The following is a 22277-nucleotide window of genomic DNA, read 5'->3' on the forward strand; positions in this document are numbered from 1 at the left end:
TGATCATTTTCAGTCAGAGAGAATAGGAGAGTTCTTAGCCCTTTCTGTTTGTTTTTCAAGTAGATGTACTATGAGGTCTGACAGTTCTATTTAGAATTCATTCATTGAATCATGGCAGCAGAAAAGTGACATTTTACACCCTTTGAACTGTATGATTTTATAAATTTGCAAAGTGCAAGGATCCACGGATTCCATTGTGATTATCAAAACACAGAATACAACCTGGTTGACCACATGGTCACAGTGACCCATAGTGTCTACCTCTTTGTCTCTTAGGCATTTCCTCAAGGGAATAGAAAGTGACTGAAGACTAGAGATAATTCTCCTAGGTCCTCTCCCTTATCCCTGCTCATTCATTCCTTCTCCAGCTAACCCAAGTTTATAGACAAGAGTCAATTAATACACTTTACATTTATTGCCATTAAAACCCCTTTTCTTGACTATTCCCCTTGTCAACTGAAAAAGTGCACAATCTAATAGTTGAGAATTTTGTTTTATGCAGCAAACTTTCTGAGAAATTCATGCCCAGGAGGCAGCTTCTCAGATAGCTCTGCAGGACTGCTCTGAAGAGGTCAGGGAGAAACCAGGATATATAGGCGTTTTTGCAACAAAGATCAGGTTGTTGGAACATCAAGAGGTTACAGTTAACTTAAAACCAGGTATCTTAAGTTAATGAGTCTAAGCACTTTTCTATATATGGGAAGATGCAAGTCTGGGCTCATTGGAAGCATTCCTTTGATATGCACCTTACCTGTCCAGGGCCAGTTTTCTGTTCTTTCCCGGTCTGACACCACTCAGGGTGTACCCTTGAGGATGACTGAAGTGGCTGAGGGCTTGGCAGTGGGCAACCTGTCCCTCTTCCTCATGGGTTCACTTGGGGTTCACCTCAAGGCTCACTGTAGTGGTTTGATGGCTGTAACGTCCTTTATTTGCTGACATGGCAGGCAACATTTTTCATTCACACTGTATTGATGAGAAAATTTCCCAGTCTTTTTTTTTTGGAGATATTGAAAACTTCTGTGCTTCATAAGTAGCTATGTAAACCTCAGTAGTACTGATTTGAATAGGATTAAAAAAAATCTCTCGATTTGCTTGTATGTGGGACTATCTTTTTATATGTGCATGCTAAGTCGCTTCAGTCATGTCCAACTCTTTGTGACTCTGTAGACCATAAACCTCCAGGCTCCTCTATCCAAGGGATTCTCCAGGCAACAGTATCGATTGGGTGGCCAGGACCTCCTCCAGAGAATCTTCCCTGGAGGGAAGATCTTTTTATTCACTTGTATTTAAATGACTTAGAAACACTAGATAAGTTGAGTTTTATTTTTATATCTTTAAAGGGCCATTAATCATTCTCTGGGCTGCGAAAGTTGCTCTCCAGGTGACTTCAGGCTGACAGATTGGTAAATGACTTAAGAGTCTTACTAAAATGTAGAATTTGATGTGGTAGTATTGGAGGGGAATCTGAGATTTTGTTTTACTAACATGCTACTAGGTAATACAGATCATATGTGCTCCAAGGACTATGTTGTTGAGGAAAAAGCTGCTGTATGTCTGTCAATTGGCAAATATGGTGATGTTTAGTGGACTATTAAGTAGAAGTGGAAGCTATAAGACCATTATAAGGGTTTGTTCCCTAAATGTGATGAAAACATTGAATCTAACCTTTCTGCTGTGATCAGTCCTTGATAGAGTCACAGGCATTAGAGTATGTGCATGCATGCAAAGTTGCTTCAGTTTGTGTTGGACTCTTTGCAATCCTATGGATTGTAGCCTGTCAGCCAGGCTTCTCTGTCCATGGGATTCTCCAGGCAAGAATACTAGAGTGGGTTGCCATGCCCTTCTCCAGGGAATCTTCCTGACCCAGGGATCCAAGCCTTGTCTCTGCATTGGCAGATGGGTTCTTTACCACTAGCACCACCTGGGAAGCCCAAGCATTAAAGCATGTGTGTTTAAATCAAGATCAAAAGCTTTGGGAAAACAGTCCATCACCTTGAGATTCAACCTTCTCTGTTAAGTGTTGAAATTATTTGGTCAAGTGGATGAAGTATTGATTATTCATGGGATTATTTCAAATTGCAAAACACCAAAAGACAACTGTTTATTCCTATCATACAAATGTTTCAAAAAATTAAACGATTCATTGTTGAGCATCTACTCTGGAATATACATTATGCTAAGGTGTTGGTAAATACCTAAATACCTTAAAATCTTCAGAGAAGCAGGGCTCATGCCCACATTGTCTATGGATGATCTGTTGCTGTGTAACAGGTGAACCCAACAGCTCAAGACACTGTTATAAGTGTCTTATAACAGTGAACAATTAGCTCATAACTCAGCGGTTGATAGTTTAGACTGGACTCAGTTGAGCAGTTCTGGTCCCAGGTGCTTTGTATGCATCTTGGCAAGTCAGCTGGGTGGCTCTACTTTAGGAACTTGGCTGGATAGCACCTGGAGGAACAGCTGAAATCTGTGCCTCTCATAGTCTGGTAGGAGAGCCTTGGCCTGTTCACACAGCACCTCAGCAGGGAGGGTGGGACTCAAAGGCCTCAAAAATGGCCCATTGCTCCATTTGTCATATTCCTGTGGTCAACACAAGTCACAGGGCCAGTCCAATTCAGGTTATAGAACAACACGCACTACCTCTTGGCAAGGGGAGCTGGAAAACGAATGATTACTTTACATTTGTGCAAGCAGTCTGCCACTCAAATGTTGCATGCTCTGGATGACTTGTCATATTGTAACTGAAAGTGGGGTCTGGTTGCTCACTGCTCAAAAGCCAATAAAGAGGCCAGGTTGGCAGAATGGATAGTTTGCTTTATTTTGGATGCCTGTAACTGGGGTTGGTGGCTGGGGGAGGACAGATGCTTGTCCAAATGTCCACTCCCCTGTGACAGTCAGTGGGCAAGAGCTTTTATAGACAGAGGGAAGGGTCTACCATGTAGAAACAGCACAGCTCTGACAGTCTTCATGAAATTGATCAGCAGTGGTCTGACCAGTGTCATCTTGATTGTTTTAGATGCAGTTAATTTTCAGTTCTGTAGTCACAGTCCGTTCATTTCCATTTCCTTGAGGCCAATTCTTGGAATTATGGCCGCTTAAGTCATGGCTCTAGTTTGGTCATCATGTGGCTAACTGCTCCAATGGGGGGAGGTTTCAGTATCTGTAAGACAGCTCATAGTCTATGGCTAAGAATATTGTCTCTAGCCTGTGAGAAGGAACTAAATGTGCTTGACTATGCTTCCTGACCGGAGAAGGCAACGGCACCCCACTCCAGTACTCTTGCCTGGAAAATCCCACGGATGGAGGAACCTGGTAGACTGCAGTCCATGGGGTCGCTAGGAGTCAGACACAACTGAGCGACTTCGCTTTTTGCACTTCCATGCATTGGATAAGGAAATGGCAACCCACTCCAGTGTTCTTGCCTGGAGAATCCCAGGGATGGGAGAGCCTGGTGGACTGCTGTCTATGGGGTCGCACAGAGTCAGACACGGCTGAAGCGACTTAGCAGCAGCAGCATGCTTACTGACTAAACCATTATTTGGTTTCCCTTGACTGTTCTCCTTTGTTTCTGCATGTTTTCACTTCTCTGATTAAACTTATTATTTAGCTACAGTTTTTCCAGAGACAAAAGGCAGGCAGAGGACATAAGGGACAAGAACCATAGTGTGCTACTGTTTCAATACTACTTCTTGATGTATTTCTGAGATATGTAGAAATTGGGGTAACAATTGTTTAGCTTGTAAATTGGGGAAACAGTTCTCTTTAAACATTCACTATGGAAAAGATGAAAAAACTTGCATCACAAGGCTAGCAAAATCAATTAGCTAGACCAACTTGGATTCACTTTTCCAAATATTATATGTGATGAAACAATTCTGGGTAAAAATGAAGATCAGCTAAGATTTCTCTCTATCAAGAGAACTCATCATTAGAATGTATACAACTTTAATACTAGCTCACTGAACACTGGCTTAACACACAGTAAACTCAATTTTTAAAAATTGTTGATTAATAGCTCTTACTATATTTTGTTAAATTAGCTGAGTCTTGAGTGAATGATTGGCTAGTGGTTATAAATACAACCAAGGAAGTATATTGTCTTCAGTTTTTGTACTTCAGAAATGAAAAAAGTATTAAATGTTAAAACAAACAAACAAACAAAAACACTTTTGAAGAATGTAGCAACTTTCAGTAAGCTCCTTTATGATAAGATTGCATTAGAAGAAAGATTTCTGTATTTGTTATCAAACTTAATTATATAAACATATTTAGAATATTTTATTTGAAATAAGATAAGACTGTTGAAAGATACTTTCTTGGAATAGGAGAGGCATACATGAAACTAACAGCATAGATTGTAAATTTTTTGAGGCATTAAAATATATTTAATAGATAGCAAAGGTTTCCCTAGTGGCTCAGATGGTAAAGAATCTGCCTGCAATGCAGCAGACCTTGGTTTGATCCCTGGGTCAGGAAGATCTCCTTTAGAAGGGAATAGCTACCCCCTCCAGTATCCTTGCCTGGAGAATCCCATGGACAGAGGAGCCTGTTGCAAAGAGGGGTTGCAAAGAGTTGGACCCAACTGAGCGACTAACACTTTCACTTTTACTTTTTTTTTTTGCCCCACCTGTACAGTTTTTTATTAAAAAATGTAATGCTTATGTACAAATGTGTATGTAATATGCTCTCTTAGAATAATGCTTGATTTAAATATAATACATATTAAAATGTTTCAGGACAACTATCTTGAGATGGGAAAACCAAATCAGTACTTATAGGCATTTGTAGTTGATTGTAATCAGACAGGTGGAGAACAATTTACAATTCCACATTCCTTAGCTGACTGTTTATAAGTAGAGGCTGGCGGCAAACACAGTATCTCTCTTGATTTTGGTGATTCCTTCTGCAAATTTATTTTCCAGCTCAGTGTTTCCAATGGCGTTTGCTGCTTGACACATTTGTCGAAGTAGTTCTTCCAAGCGCCTCATACAATGAATTATGCCGCCTTCAAAGACATTTGTCATTTTGCAGATATGGGCAAATGTAACTCCAGTTGCTGAGGTGTATATACATCCATTAAGTGAGGTTTAAATGAGGTTAGATAAGTCTCCTCATCAGTTTCCAATTTGGCTTCTGCTGAAACTTTTGCGATTCTTTTAGCACATTCCTGCATTTGACAAAGTGGTTCTGCTAATTGCTCTGTTAATTTGGGCATCTCACTAGAATTCTCTTGAAACACAAAGCAGCTCAGTAGTGTTGTTGCTTGTTCTGCAGATAGGTCATTGAAAAGGCCATTAAACATCATCTCAGTTAGAAGGAGCTTATCAGCACTGCTTATCTCACAAGCCACTTGTCCTTTCATCACTATGACATCAGAAGTTGTAGCAAATCCCAACCTCCTTAAATCACGTTTGCGACATTTGAGCTCATCCATTTGTAGGACAGTTTAGTTCTTGCTTTGCGGATTTAATGTCTATTGCAATCTGTGCTTTTTTCCCCACAAAGTGTATACACAGTTTCCAAATTTGGATCATTGTGAAGAGGATGAGAATACATTCGATGCTCAAAGGCCTCTCCTTTCTGGATAACTTTTTTCAATCCTTGATCTCAAATGCCCATGTCATCAATAGGATCTAATAAGGGAACGCCATCAGGAAAACGTTTCTGAACTTCCTGTATTGATTTTAGGACACTCTATCTATTGTCCAGTGGTCGAAGCTCTTTAGGGATGTAAAGTCTAACACTGCTGATAGCAGACAGGAGATGCACCCAAACTGGAACAACCTGCATCTCTCCTTTCTCATCAGATTTAGCTGGCTTTGCAGCCTCAGTAGCTGAATTTTTCAAGCTCTCTTTGCTACAGCGCAGAAGTACTTCTACTCCATATAATGGATCCAGTTCACCAGAATTAGGCTTAACATTCGATTTCTTTGAGAAATTCACCACTACACCCCAACCAAAATCATCTCCTTCATTCTTCACCTTTACCAAACGACCTGGTTGTAGAAATGGTAAGCAATATTTCAGTTTGTGAATGTATTCTTCAATTTCTTTACCCAGTTTGGCAAGCTGCTGTCTAATCTTGTAGTAGATGACTACACTTTCTTCATTTGGTATTACTAGTTTATTATACTGTTCTTTTGAGTACTTTACCTTCTCTATTACTCCTGGAATTGCTCTATAATGCTGAAACTGGTAGAAGGATTTTTCCAACCTGTACTCAGGATTAATTTCTTCTACACATAGTAAGTTCAAAACCATGTTGTAGGTCAAATGGAAAGCACTATTTAGAGGATCAGCTGAGCCTTTAAGTAGTTGTTTTCCAATCGTTGGCCTCATCTTTTCATCTACCATAAGAATTACAATTCCTCTATCATCCATTCCCCTCCTTCCAGCATGACCAGACATCTGAATATATTCACCAGAGGAAATCCATCGGAAATCCTTCCCATCAAATTTTCGGGCTTTTGTAAATAAAACAGTTCTAGCTGGCATGTTAATTCCAATAGCAAAAGTCTCAGTGGCAAATAAGGCCTTTATTAATCCTTCAGAAAAGAGAATTTCTATAGTTTCTTTCAAAATAGGAAGTAAACCACCATGGTGAATACCAATCCCGCGTTTCAAGAGAGGATGTACATTTTCAACCTCAGGGAGCTTTTTGTCTTCATCAGACAAGCAGTCAATAGCATTACTGAAAACTTCTTCAACCAGCTTCTTTTCTTCATCTGTGTTGAATTCTAATTTGGTCATTTGAAGTGTGTAAGCTTCACAATCTTTCTTACTAAAACTGAAAATAATTACATGTTGAAAATTTCTTTCCATAATCATCTTCACAATTTTGAACACGTTTGATGGACCTTTTGTTCCTCCTTTTCGCCCCTTCTGATCTTCTTTTGCCAAATCACCAACATCTCGAAGTACTTGCATTGCAGTATTAAAATTATCTTCTCTGAAGTCACCATTTTCATCAACCACAAGGTGCCGGCCATCTCCCCTGGCTGGAAAAATATAGTGGTGTAATAGAGTAGGCCGATAATCTGTGTAAATTGCATGACAGGTCTGTTTATGTAAGTGGCAAATCCACTCAGCAAACTGTCGGGCATTTGGAATAGTAGCCGAAAGAAAGACATAGTGAACATTATCAGGAAGCAAAATAATAGTTTCTCCCCATACAACACCACACTCTGAATCTCTCATGTAATGAATTTCATCAAATATGACCCAATCAACTTCTCACATAATTCCAGAACCTCTGTACAGCATTTCTCAAAATCTCTGTGGTCATAACAAGACAGGATGCTGTAGAATTAATAGTAACATCTCCAGTCATCAGACCACCATCTTGAAATTCTTCATACATTTCTCGGTATTTCTGTTTACTCAGGGCCTTAATTGGGCTAGTAAATATTACACGTTGTTTTTCCCTTAGCACCAATGCAATGGCATATTCAGCGCAAACAGTTTTTCCTGCTGATGTATGTGCAGATACTAAAACAGACTGACTATTATCAACACACTGCATAGCTTCTCTTTGAAAATCATCAAGAATGAATGGATGCTCCTTTGCAGCTTTTCCAACTTGAGGTTTAAGTGGTAGATAATCTTCATCTGCAGGAACTGCAACCTCATGTGTACACCCTTCAACAGTTTCAACTGATTGTACCTTGCCTCTGGGCATCAGGTCAGCCAAACTTAAATCTTCAGTTATTGACTCTTCCACCCTGGGTTTCCTTCCAAAAATAGGTTCATCAGCACCCTCAAAGTCTGCATCTTTCTTGGTTTTTCCAACATTAGTTGGCTCTGATTATAATTTAACATCAAAACATTTTCCGGCCTTTTCTTCAGACCCTGGCGGCCCCTTCCATTTCCCCTTCTCCTTTTCCTTGTCTTTTTTGGCTCCGGGAGCCATGGTCAAGTCGTCCTCGAACATGCTGAAGAGCTCAGCCCAGAAAGCGTCAGCCATCTTCCGAAGCTGTGAGACTCAACTTCCCTCACTTTTACTTTTTCACATGAAAAATGTAGGAAGTATATGTTCTTAGTCAGTAGGCCCATTATTAACACTAGAGTGTAACAGTTTTGAAACACATTGTTCACTGAAGTACATATATTTTAACTTTGCCTTTTTCTAGACCCTAGAGAAACCATTATCTGTATAACTACATTAAGAATAGTTTCCTGAAATTGATGGATGTAAAATTTTATATGCCTGTTTGAAATGGTATCATTTATAGAATCTGCAGCTCACAGTGGTGCCAGTTGCCTATCAATGCTGACAGATCTTGGTGGAGAGTAATTACAGATGTTGGTCTCAGCAATCTGAATTCACAGACTCTGGAGTTGCTATTCATCTCTTATAGAAGCCTCTCAAGGGCATCCATTTGTAAAATATAGGCCTTGATAGCTTCTGTTTAGATTACATTTGTTAGTCATTTTCATTTTGTAGCTGTTAAGCCAACAGCTTAATATTTAAACAGATAAGCTTTCAAACCTATTTCAAAAGCCTGTGTTGATGAATTGATATATAGTCTATGCTTCTTTTCCATATCTTCTATGATTCTTCAAGACATTATCTGAAGGCAAGCAGTGTGCTTCCATATATTTGCATACTGTCTAAGCACAACCCCTGCAAATCCTGAAAATCAAGTGAGTCTTTCAGATCATGAAAAAATTGAGAAATAAAGTGAGTCACATTTGGTAGCTTCCTTACGTAAGTATCGCCACTCTTAAGTTTCAAGAGTTTCAACTTCTTGGTTAACCTAATATTGTTAAAACTTGCAAAATGATTTTGTACTCAATCATCCTTATTTTACCTTCATGTGAAAATACTCCTTTAGCATGGGTGATTGGATCAGCAGAAAGAGACAATTGGCGTAGATAGACTCAATTGCATCAAAATCAAATCATTCCAATCTCAGAGTACCAATCAACCTTCAGATGCCCTTGAATTAACATGAGTAAAATGCTGTTTCAACTGCCAAAGATGTTAAAATGAAACAAGAGCTATCAAATTAAGGCCAGGATCATTTTTTTCACACTCTGATTACCTTGAATGTTTAAAATTCAGAGCTCACTACTTTTATAAAAGAACTGGAACCCAGAAGAGGTTTTGAAAACCACATATCTCTTCAATCATCCCTATTGTTTATTTGACTGTATTTTAAAATAACAAATGAAAAGATTTTGTAATCTTCTTGTAAGAAAATTAAACAAAGTGTATAAAAGATATTTAATGAAATAGAACTTTTTGATGTCATATTGACTACACCTTGCAATTGGAGGACCATGTTCACAGTAATAACTATTGCTATAATTATGTTTCTTTTAAAGTATAACAAAATTAAAATGCTGAAAATGAAGCACTGCAGAAGATAGGAAACTCTGCCTGTTCTTGCCTTAGAGATGGTAATCTTAGGCCTTAGGGATTTGGGGATTTTTATTTTAATACAACAAAATCAATTTGGAATCAACAAAACAATTTCAAGCCTTATCTTGCCCTGTAACTTTAGACAACTTCTCTGTACCTCAGTTTGTCTACTTTAAAATAGAACCTATCTTGTGAGGTTAATGTCACATTTGAAAATGATAATGCATGTTAAAACATCCTGGACAGCAGTTGAGGCATAATAAATGGTGACTAAATTTACTATTTCATCTATGTGTGTGTTTGTGTGTGTGTTCTCTATCAACAGTTTATTCTGTAGGAAACAAGAGTTTCTGGGACTGCTTACACTCTTTCAAGTATGAATGCTTTTCTTCTTGTCATGAAATAACATATACTTTGAATAAATGATACTTATTTTTATCAGTATGATAAAAATAATGATACTTTCTTTTATCAGTAAATTTTATGAAGTGCCTAACTGGAATTGAGATGCTGTATTAGGTCCTGCTGCTGCTACTAAGTCGCTTCAGTCGTGGCTGACTCTCTGTGACCCCATAGACGGCAGCCCACCAGGCTCTGCTGTCCCTGGGATTCTCCAGGCAAGAACACTGGAGTGGGTTGCCATTTCCTTCTCCAATGCAGGAAAGTGAAAAGTGAAAGTGAAGCTGCTCAGTCGTGTCCGACTCTCAGCGACCCCATGGACTGCAGCCCAGCAGGCTCCTCCGTCCAAGGGATTTCACAGGCGAGAGTACTGGAGTGGGGTGCCATTGCCTTCTCCGGTATCAGGCCCTAGTACATGAAAAAATGATCAACATCATTAGTCATTAGGAAAGTACAAGTGAAAACCACATTGAGGTACCACTTCATGCTTGGTAGAATCAAACAAATGAGAGAGAACAAATGCTGATGTGGACGTGGAGAAAAGGGACCTCTTGTGCACCATTGGTGGGAATGTAACTTGGTGCAGCCATTCTGGAAAACAGTATGGAGTTTCTTCAAAAAATTTAAAATAGAACTACCATATGATCCAGCATTTCCATTTCTGAGAATATATACAAAGGAAACAAACACGCTAAATCAAAAACGTTTCTGCACCTGCATGTTCACAGCAACATTACTGACAATAGCCAAGACATGGAGACAACCTTAGTGCTATCAGTGGATAAATGGGTGAAGAAAATGTGGCGTGGTTCATCCGTAACAGGCAGCAGAATCATTGTGCCATTTGTGACGACATGGATGAAACTTGAGGGCATCCTAAGTGAAATAAGTCAGACAAAGAAAGACAAATTATGGCATGATCTCATTTATATGTGGACTCCAAATGAAATCACCAAACTCATAGAAAAAGAGATCATATTAATGGTTACCAGAGGCTGGGAGTAAGAGGAGGAGCAATTTGAGAAAGATTGTCAAAAGGTAGTATAGATTTCCAGTTAGAAGGAAGTAAGTGGTAGGGATGTAATGTACAACCCGTTGACTCTAGTGAACACTGCTGTTTGATATATTGGAAACCTGTTAAAAGAGTGGGCCTTAAGGGTTCTCGTCACAAGAATTTTTTCTCTTTATTGTATCTTTATGAGATGATAGATGTTAACTAAACTGATGGTGATAATCATTTTACAATATATGGAAATCAAACCATCATGCTGTACATCTTAAACTCCTAGATGTATACAGTGATATATGTCAATTATTTCTCAAAAAAAAAAAAAAAAAAAAAGAATGTGGGAAACAAAAAAGAATGTGGGAAACAAAAGATAATGATTTAAGCACTGAGTCAGCCAGAGAAATGAGTTAGACTCAGACTGCCCCTTAACAGAACTTAAAACTGGAGATATAGTATCTATACAAATATGACTATGATACCAAATGTGAGATGGTACACTTAGTCACCAGCAGGTGCCATATACTGAGAGCAGAGATAAGGTACTTGCCATTTGGAGCAGGAATAGGAGATGTCTGGGTGTGTGGATAAAGGCACATGAGGGTGACCTTGAAGCAAAGCTAAGATTTGAGCCTGTGTTATTGGAGATAGGGGGACTTCAAACAGTGAGCATAACGTGAGTAAAACAAAATAATGTACCTTTTACAGGGACTAAATAGTATGCTTAATTTATCTGGATGCTAGAATACAAGAAAAAGATAAAAAACTTAGATGAAAGTTTGGGAAAAAGGCTGGTGTCAAATCATAGAAAATCTTAAATATTGTGTAAGGACTGTTGATTTTTTTTGTTTTAATGGACTAAACATAGAGCCTCTTTCTGTTTGTGTTGACTCCTCTCTACATACTCAGCGTGGCTCAGCTTCTTCCCTGGGCCTTCTCCCTGATGGAGTATCATAAGGCTGACTTAAGCTTAGCTTTCCTTTAAATGCCCTGTGCGTTGTCTCTCCTTTTCCTTCTCTGCTTTAGCTCACAGACTGATGCCACAGGTATTGAACCAAGGTTAGGGAGAAATACTGACCAGTTCTCTTGGTCTCAGAATGAGTCAGGGCCTGTTTGTCTTTTTCTCCAGACATCTCATAAATGCCTTGTCAATGATGCCCACTGAGAGGTAGCAGGACAGAGATTCTGAAAAATGTCCAGAAACATGCTGTTCTCAGAATAGCAAGAGGTGGGGGAATGTGTGTTTGGAGAAATCAAAACAAAATGCATTTTTTCACCTCAGTGCTTTTGTTTTGCTTCTTAGAAGTGAATGCTCTATTTTTCCAGTTTCAAATACTTCCTGTCAGACTTCAGGTTAAAACAGAAAGACATTTTTTTTTAATATATACATATAAAGAGAAACAGTAATGTCATGCGAAAAATCACTTGGCTGTTCCATGTGTGCTTTTAAGAGCTTGATAAATGTCATTATTTTTGCATGAAAATTCAGAAGGTCACAAAGGATAGAGGAGAACATTGTGTATTCATGACACCGCATCTGCTGAAGAGAGGCTCAATCTAAACTGCTTTTTCCCTGAAACTCCACAGGAGGCCTTCAAAACTACTGATGGTGGGCCCTCACGTCAGAGGAGTTCAGTGAATTTTTACCCCACACATCATAGGAAAACACAGCCAGGGTTGAGAGCAATTCCAACATTCCAAAGTCTCATTTTCCTGTTTAGAAACCTTAGCATCAGAGGTTGTAAGAAAGACTTGCTCACACTGCTTATCACTACAAAAACCTGGGCTGAGAACACAGTTCAGAGTTTGTTGTTTTCTCATACATCATGAAATTTGGGGGTTTATCATCTATTAACTTCCAACATTAAATTATTAATTGAGGCAGTCAGCAAATTTTTGTCATCCATTATTCTAGGTAAAAGGAGTGTGGCAGAGTACAACGTCTCTGTACTCAGTGAGCTAGTCCTTGATGAGAGGAAGGAAGAAACGATGCCTACAGTGAACATAAGTAAAAAGGGAGGCAATAAGAACAGTGTGGTGTGTAGGGACGGTGAATTGGGGCAGCTGTATTAGATGCTTGATACTTGTAGACACTGAGGACACAGCTAGTCCTTGATGAGAGAAAGGAAGAAACGATGCCTACAAGTGAGGAAATAAGAACAGTGTGGTGTGTAGGGACGGTGAATTGGGGCAGCTGTATTAGATGCTTGATACTTGTAGACACTGAGGACACAGAATTAAAGTAACTCCCCAATGCCAAATAACTGGATTTGAAGTTTGAATAAAAACTGCCAGGAAATGAACATGGAAAGCAATCTCAAGCTGAAGTTTCAGTTTGTGCAAAGAAATGAATTTGTGACAGGAAATGGTGTCTTCATACAGTTACAAATCAGTTCAGTAGTGATGGAGCAAATAATGAATGTGATTAGAAAAAATAGACTTCAATCAGATAAGGAAGGTCAGTGTATGCCTTGCAATTAGATAAGTTACTTTGCTCCCATGTGACTGTCTCACAAACTGTAGTATGCATTCTGTTACTACACGGAGAATTCATGTAACTGAAGACTCCTGGCCTGTCTCTGGTGTTTCTGATCCACTGGTTCTGTTGCTGATCATCAGCACTACTTTGAGAAGAACTTCTCAGGATAACAACACAACATTAAAGAAATTTAATGTGGGAAACATGAATAGATTTTCGTATTGTTAACAGTTAACATGAGAAAAGCAGAGAAGATAAACTGGGGACAAAATGATATATTTGCTTGGTAAGTTATGACAATACTATAAGAGGGAGATAATAAAGGCCTTTCCTAGGGCCGCAGAGGAAATGAATAGAAAGTAAGAAATGAACATTTAAAATATTTAACAGCTGGAATTTATAAGTGATAGGGCTTAGGAGCTGAGCTATTAATAATATAAATAAGGAGCAGAGTGGAATATACAGTTGCTTGCACGCATTTCATTTGAGTAATTGGATGGAAGGTAGTGTTAGCAAAAAGATGAGTTCAGACTTGGCATGTTCATTTCTAAATGAGGTTCAACATCACCTCAGGAGTTAGCTGTACATATCAAACTGCATCTCAGGAGGAAAACTGCCCAAAGACATTGATTTGAAAGTTGTCAATGTATGTGTAACCATTAAATTTTATGAAAACTATCAGGAAGAAATGATCAGAGAGGCAGAAAGTATGGAAACTGAGAGAATAGAGAATTTCAAGACACAAGTGCTTGATTGTGATAAGTACCCAAAGAAGTTGAGTAAAATATTTTGAAATTGCAGTTTTAAAGCCATTGGTGAACTTAGTGAGAGCATTAAGAGCAGTAACCTAAATTTTATGGATTGACACTGAAAGGAAAAATTAAAGATGTGGACAAACATGTACAATGTGTGTATATCGCAGAATGAAGGCTCTTCTCTCTCTCTCTTTCACACATACATATACACACACAACTTCCTGTTGCCTATTAATAAAAATCATTCTTTTTTGTATATTCTTAACAAATTGAAGTATGAAGAATGTAAGTAGAATGAAAAAAATTAAATGATGGCACTAATCTTTATAAGCCAATAGAATAATAAATATTTATGTGCCTACTTTAAAAGAAAGACAGAAACTAATCTGAAAGTTTATTCTCAATATTCATGTCTCCAGCTTTTATTCTTGATAAAATAAGGATCTAAAAATCTTACTGATTTTAGGTATATACATAGACCTCTGCCACAATATTTTTTGTAGTTTCAGATATTCCTAGAAGAGGTAAAGTAATATAGAAATATATATTGCAATTATTTCAGGAAGACCTAACATAAATATTCAGAATGTTCGTGATTCTAAATTTTTTGAAGAATGCCCAGGTGTCCATAAAATTTAGCATCACAAACATTTTCACATCTTAGGAACAAATCCAGTTAAGCATTTTCTAACATTTCCCTATATTTCAGTAATAGATTTTATCCTAAAAGGACCTAGGGACATGCCTGTTCAATAGAAATATAAAGTGAATCACAGGTGTAATTTAAAATTTTCTAGGAGCCGTGTTAAGAAGGTGCAAACATAAAAATCAGACAAAACTAATTTTAATTATGTGTTTTATTTTATCATAATATAGCCAAGATACTAGCATTTCCTGTACCCTATAGCCCAGATGGTATAGAATCTACCTGCAATGCAGAAGACCTGGGTTCGATCCCTCACTCAGGAAGATGCCTTGGAGAAGGAAATGGCAACCCACTCCAGTATTCTAGCCTGGAGAATTCTATGGACAGAGGAGCCTGATGGGCTACAGTCCCTGGGGTCATGAAAAGTCAGATTTGACTGAGCGATTAACACACACTAGAAGTTCAATATGCAATTAATGTAAAATTTTAGGATATTTTACATTCTATCTTTTTTGCCTAAATCTTCAAAATTTAATGTGTATTTTACTCGTATGGCACATCTTAGTTCTGATCATCTACACTGCAAGTGCTTAATGCATAGCTGTGCTAATGGCTACCTTACTGGATAGTTTACACTTGACTATTTACTGTGTAGACTGCATCTGTTATGTATAATCCAAACAGAATTTTATAGTAATTATTACTTTCACCCTTGTGAAAATATTTCTGTTCATTTCAGTTCAGTTTAGTCACTCAGTCGTGTCTGGCTCTTTGTGACTCTATGGACTGCAGCACGCCAGGCCACCATGTCCATCACTCCTGGAGTTTACCCAAACTCATGTCCATTGAGTCAGTGATGCCATCCAACCGTCTCATCCTCTGTTGTCCCCTTCTCCTCCTGCCCTCAATCTTTTGCAGCATCAGGGTCTTTTCCAATGAGTCAGCACTTCACATCAGGTGGCCAAAGTATTGGAGTTTCAGCTTCAACATCAGTCCTTCCAATGAACACCCAGGACTGATCTCCTTTGGGATGGACTGGTTGGATCTCCTTGCAGTCCAAGGGACTCTCAAGAGTATTCTCCAACACCACAGTTCAAAAGCATCATTCTTCGGTGCTCAGCTTTCTTTATAGTCCAACTCTCACATCCACACATGACCACTGGAAAAACCGTAGCCTTGATAGACAGAGCTTTGTTGACAAAGTAATGTCTCTGCTTTTTAATATGCTGTCTAGGTTGGTCATAACTTTCCTTCCAAGGAGTAAGCATCTTTTAATTTCATGGCTGAAGTCACCATCTGCAGTGATTTTGAAGCCCCCCAAAATAAAGCCAGTCACTGTTTCCACTGTTTTGCCATCTATTTGCCACGAAGTGATGGGACTGGATGCCATGTTCTTTGTTTTCTGAATGTTGAGTTTTAAGCCAACTTTTTCACTCTCCCCTTTCACTTTCATCAAGAGGCTCTTTAATTCTTCTTCACTTTCTGCCATAAGGGTGGTGTCATCTGCTTATCTGAGGTTATTCATATTTCTCCTGGCAATCTTGATTTCAGCTTGTGCTTCTTCCAGCCTGGCATTTTGCATGATGTACTCTTCATAGAAGTTAAATAAGCAGGGTGACAATATACAGCCTTGATGTACTCCTTTTCCTTTTGGAACCAGTCTGTTGCTCCATGTCCAGTTCTTATTGTTGCTTCCTGACCTGCATACCGATTTCTCAATAGGCAGGTCAGGTGGTCTGGTATCCCCATCTCTTTCAGAATTTTCCACAGTTTATTGTGATCCACACAGTCAAAGGCTTTGGCATAGTCAATAAAGCAGAAATAGATGTTTTTCTGGAACTCTCTTGATTTTTTGATGATCCAGCAGATGTTGGCAATTTGATCTCTGGTTCCTCTGCCTTTTCTAAAACCAGCTTAAACATTTGGAAGTTCATGATTCATGTATTGCTGAAGCCTGGCTTGGGAAATTTTGAGCATTACTTTACTAGGATGTGAGATAAGTGCAATTGTGCAGTAGTTTGAGCATTCTTTGGGATTGCCTTTCTTTGGGATTATAGTGAAAACTGACCTTTTCCAGTCCTGTGGCCACTGCTGAGTTTTCCAAATTTGCTGACATATTGAGTGCAGCACTTTTACAGCATCATCTTTTAGGATTTGAAATAGCTCAACTGAATTCCATCACCTCCACTAGCTTTGTTCATAGTGATGCTTCCTAAGGCCCACTTGACTTCACATTCCAGGATGTCTGGCTCTAGGTGATCTTTCTGTTATTTTACTATAAAATATTCCAATATGAGTAGCTAATGTAATAAGGTAAGCCTTTGATGATTATTTAACTGTTTCCAAAATAGTTGCTGACACCCATTATATTTCAATTCCTGTTAAGAGCTTGGAACATAGAGGTAAACATGAGAACCATGCCTACAAAATTTCACTCATTCTAGCAAAGAAGATAAAACCTAGGTACAATACTTGACTTGAATGCAGGAAATTGAAAATGGCACTCAGTAGTCATTGCCTCCAAAATGACACATAGCAGTTTAGCAGTCTGAATATTTAGCAAAGAAGAATCTTAAACTTGGTAAACATTAGAATAATGTCTGTGATGATGACAGTCTTTGAACTAGATTTCAAAGTCTGGGTGAGGTATGATTTGGTAGAAAATGCCAATCCAGGAAACCAAGATTCTGGCAGCAAAAGTAATAAAATCGTGGAAATGAAAATGAGTGTGATAGGGAAGAGGAACAGGAAAACAGGCAGCTGCACGGAAAACAGGCTTTTGTCTGCTTGTTAGTCTCTCAGTTGTGCCCGACTCTTTACAACTGACTACAGCCCACCAGGCTCCTCGGTCCGGGGGATTTTCCAGGCAAGGATACTGGAGTGGTGTGCCTTTTCCTTCTCCAGGAAAGGAGGGTTAATGAAAGGAAAATAAGATATAAAAAATGATAGGTGCTTGGACAAAGTAGGCATTTTCCCTTGCCTTGAATGGAAACCTATTGTAATAGTGTTTCTAAAAGACTGTTGTGTAGATGGTAATGTGGAAATTTTCATGCACCGTTGCCTTGAATAAACCTTTGATGGAAAAAAAAATCTCACGCCAAAGGAAATATACTCTGATAAAACAAGAATCTTTCAGAGCTTCTTAGTACAGCATGAAACAACTCCATATTTATCCTGACTCCTTTGTTTTTATATTATTGTACAGAAGATAACCCAGAGATGATAGTATAATCTCCACAAGCATCAACTTTGTAGAGGGTACTTTGTTACTTAAACCAAATATGAAGTTCCACACCAACAGTTTCTGAAAAATTCCTCTTTAGTTTTAAACACATTCACTTCTCATATTTATGAAAATAAATAACTAGAGAGAGCCACACTGAAGTAAGTACAGGGACATACTGCATTTATAGCAGTAACAAATCTGAGAAATTTTATGTCCAACATTTTAGTCATTAATTAAATATATTTGGTCCACTAATGCTATGTGATATTATGAAAATAAGCATCATGTTTTCATGATGTAATTATTAACTTTTTGTTGAAATATAGGCATATAAAATATACAAACTTCAAGGTCACAAGTGGATGTATTTTTTACAACACTGTAAAGTGCATGTAACTAGTGCTCAAGTCAATCAGTAAAATAATGTCAGCTCACCAGAAGTTTCTCTAGTGTTCCCTTTACCTTCACTTCTAACAGCCTAAATTAGTTTTTCTTTTTTTTCAAGGTTTTCTAATTGAAATCAGAAAGAGTGTATTCTTTTGTGTCTGACCTTTTGCTCAATATTATTTTTGACAAATTTAATCCATGCTGTTGCATGTGGCTTAATTTCTTAACTATCATTGGTATATAGTGTTCCATTATATGAATATACAAAACTTTATTTACCCAGTCTCCCATCTAAGTACTAATCAGGCCTAGCCCTTCTTAGCTTCCAAGATCAGAAGGGATCAGGCACGTTCAGGGTGGTATGACTGTAGACTATTTACCTAGTTTACTTTTGGAAGACAATTGGAATATTTTCAGTTTGAAGTATTACAAATAGTGCTTTTAAGAACTTCTTTTTTATAATTTTCATAAACTACACATTTTAATCAGTCATATTACTAGGAATAAAATTGGTAGGTCATAATGGATGAATAGGGTGAACTTTCATATCTATTGACAACAGTTTTTCAAAGTGATTGTACCAGTTTTATTTCCATTAGCAGTGCATTAGAGTCCTTGGTTGCCTCATATCCTTGATGTTTATTTGGTCTTTTCTGAAGTTTTCATGTAAGCAATTTTGATGAATAGGAAATAGTATTGCATTTTGATTTTATAATGTTTTTACAACTTTGTCACTGTGAAATTGGCCATGCAAAATTCCTGTTTGAGTCCTCTCCCCTTTTTAAAAATTTAAGGATCTTAGTTTTTCTTATTGACATATATTCTGAATATTAATCTTTTGTTGGATATACACTTTACAGTTTTTCCTTCTAGAGCTTGTTTTTCACTTTATTGGTATTCTTTTACATTGATTACAGAGGCATGGATAATTAAAAGTACTCGCAGGACTCTTCAGGGGTTACTCATTTGAGCATTTAATGAAGGTAAAAGTTATAACTGAGTAGGAGAAAGAAAGCACAGTCAAGCCATGATATTCCAGGACACTTCAAGATGCAGCTCCTCAGGTTCCTTTCTGAGTCACATAAGATATAATTTACATCATTTGCCAGCTTCTGTATTCAGAGCTATAAATATAGCACCCATCAATACAGGCAAACTCCTTACCTTCATGGAGCTTATTTTTATTTCAGTTGGTGAGAGAGAAACAAATGAATAAGCAAACGAATACACAAACTATTAGATAGTAATGATCACTGGAAAAAATAGTGTAAGCTTATGTGAATAGGACATGTTTGCTATGGCAGGAAGGGGAGGAAGAAATAAAGGTTCCTTGATAACATGATAATTGAGTAGAGACCTTTAGAAAATGACAAAACAAGCAATGCAATTATAGTTATATGTGGGAAGGCATTTCCAGGGTGAATTAGTAGAAAGTGAAAATAATCATGTAGGAGTTAAAGATGGACTTTTTGAAGACTAGCACATATGATTGAAATAGAAAGAGTTGGGTAGAATGAGGAGAATTATGAGAGATAAGTCTGGAGGGACAGCAGAATCTAGTTAAGATAGTCATTATGGTATTAGCTAATTGATATGGAAAAAATCATTGTCATGTATTAAGCAGAAGGTGATATGATCAGACATATGCTTTGAAAGGTTTCTCTGGCTGCTGTTTTGAGAATAAATTTTAGGAAGGCAATGGGGGATGCGAAGTGTTTGCCTCGGATGTTACAGTGATAACCTAGGAGAGAGAGTTTGGTTTTATAGATCAGAGAGGGATGGTAAGAATATGTTTTGAAGATAGAATATTTATGGTTTGACGGTGAATTGTAACGGGTGTGAAGAAAGCTGAGCGCCAAAAAATTGATGCTATTGAACTGTGGTGTTGGAGAAGACTCTTGAGAGTCCCTTGGACTGCAAGGAAATCCAACCAGTTCATCTTAAATGAGATCATTCCTGGGTGTTCATTGGAAGGACTGATGCTAAAGCTGAAACTCCAATACTTTGGCCACCTCATGTGAAGCATTGACTCATTGGAAAAGACCCTGATGCTGGGAGGGACTGAGGGCAGGAGGAGAAGGGGACGACAGAGGATGAGATGGATGGATGGCATCACCGACTCGATGGGCATGAGTTTGAGTAAACTCCGGGAGTTGGCGATGGACAGGGAGGCCTGGCGTGCTGCAATTCATGGGGTCACAAAGAGTCAGACATGACTGAACGGCTGAACTGAACTGAACTGAAGGGAATAGTTAATAATGTCTTATAGGTTGTGTTCTATTCCATTGGCTTCTGGGAGAATAGCATTGCCATTTCCCAAAATAGTTAAGGTTGTGGAATGAAGATGTTTTAGATAGATGGGCTGGTTGCTGGAAACTGATTAGAGGGCAAGAAAAATCCCACCACTTTAGTTTACCAGGTGGGCTATAAATTTAACAGTGTTAAAGACAGCCTGGACTGTCTTTATAAGGACCTAAGTTCTGGAAACTTCCTGAGAATAATTGATATTAAAGTATTTAGTATCAGTTGTTGTTGTTGTTCAGTGGCTAAGTCATGTGTTGACTCTTTGTGACCCCCGGACTAAGTGCACCAGGCTTCCCTGCCCTTCACTATTTTCTGGAATTTGCTCCAACTCATGTCCATTGAGTTGGTGATGCTATCCAACCATCTCATCCTCCGTTAGTTAGAAGGATTATATTTGTTAACTGTTTTCCTTTAAATTTCCTCTCTTTTGTATACTTAGAAATGATTCTGAAATTTATTTTTTCTCTTTGAAATGCAGTTACTCAGGCTTGCATTCATTTTAGTGTCTTCAACATTTCTAATATGTGCAAATTTTCTCACCTGTTATATCTTATAATTTATAATAATTAATATTTCATGAAAACACAGGTGCTTCTTTTTAGTTTCTTTTGCATGTCTCATATTTTATTTATACATTTTTTTTTTTTTTAGTTTTGCTATATTTAGAACTTGGAAGAAAACATTTAAGGGATGGTATGGCTCTGATCTCTAAAATTTTTAATATGTATCTGGCAGAAATGAAATCACTCATCTACAGAGTATTAACTACCATTCACTTTGTGAATGGTTAATCCTAATTGTAAGCAGAGTATTGAAATGGAAATCAGTGAATAAAGTTATAATTGCAACAAAATAGTAAACTCAGATGTGATTCCATTATCTTCAGTTGCCAACAGAGTTGCCAACCAAGTCTTTATCGTATATTATATATTTTTAGAATTTCTCATAATTATTGTATACCTTTAAAGATATAGCATTCCATAAACGTCATTGAAATTATGGGTTAAATTAAATAAAAATGGAGAATGTATCTAGTGTACAGGATAATTCCAGTACCTAAAAATTTGGGGTCATATCTACAAAAACTAAAATCTTTCAGTTATTTTCCCTTTACATTTGTTCATCTATCCTTGCAGCCATGCATTTCATAAAATTAAAGGGAACCCAGACAGGCCCTGATCTGGGTCTTAGAGTACAGCTAGTTAGGGCACAGGCAGATATTCATATGTGCATGGAACTTTCATCCTGGGAAAGGAGTATAGAATAAAATGGTCCAATAAATAAGTTGGAATACAATATGTCGTATATGATAAGTGCTATGTCAGTGGAAGAGAAATAGGACTTGCCATAATTGCACACAGATGGGTATTATCTCCAATTTGCTCAAAAACAAATGAGGCAGAGATTCCTAGAAATGAAAGATAATTTGAGATTAGTCCTGACTGTCTCAGGTGGCGAGCAGAGGTGAAGCCGTAGTAGCTGCAGAAAAGGAAACATCTTGAGAGGAACTAGCAGACTTCTGAGGGTCTTCTCCTTTGCCAGAGATTGAGAGGCCAGAAAGATATCCTCCTACTCAGAGCTTGCAGGGTTTCTCAGCTCACTCTTGGCTCCTATGAGGGGAAATATGGGGGAAAACAACATATTTTCCAATATCAAGACTGTTCTCACTTCACTTATGAAATCCTTTTCTATTCACTATTTTTCCTTT

At 37.9% G+C, this 22277-nt stretch overlaps 1 pseudogene; it reads right to left on the reverse strand.

The window, feature by feature from the left end:
• Positions 1-4649: 4649 nt before the first annotated feature.
• LOC110136155 (exosome RNA helicase MTR4 pseudogene) lies at positions 4650-7966 on the reverse strand (annotated as a pseudogene).
• Positions 7967-22277: the final 14311 nt, after the last annotated feature.

This window comes from Odocoileus virginianus, chromosome 2 (assembly GCF_023699985.2).
Source record: "Odocoileus virginianus isolate 20LAN1187 ecotype Illinois chromosome 2, Ovbor_1.2, whole genome shotgun sequence".
NCBI lineage: Eukaryota > Metazoa > Chordata > Mammalia > Artiodactyla > Cervidae > Odocoileus > Odocoileus virginianus.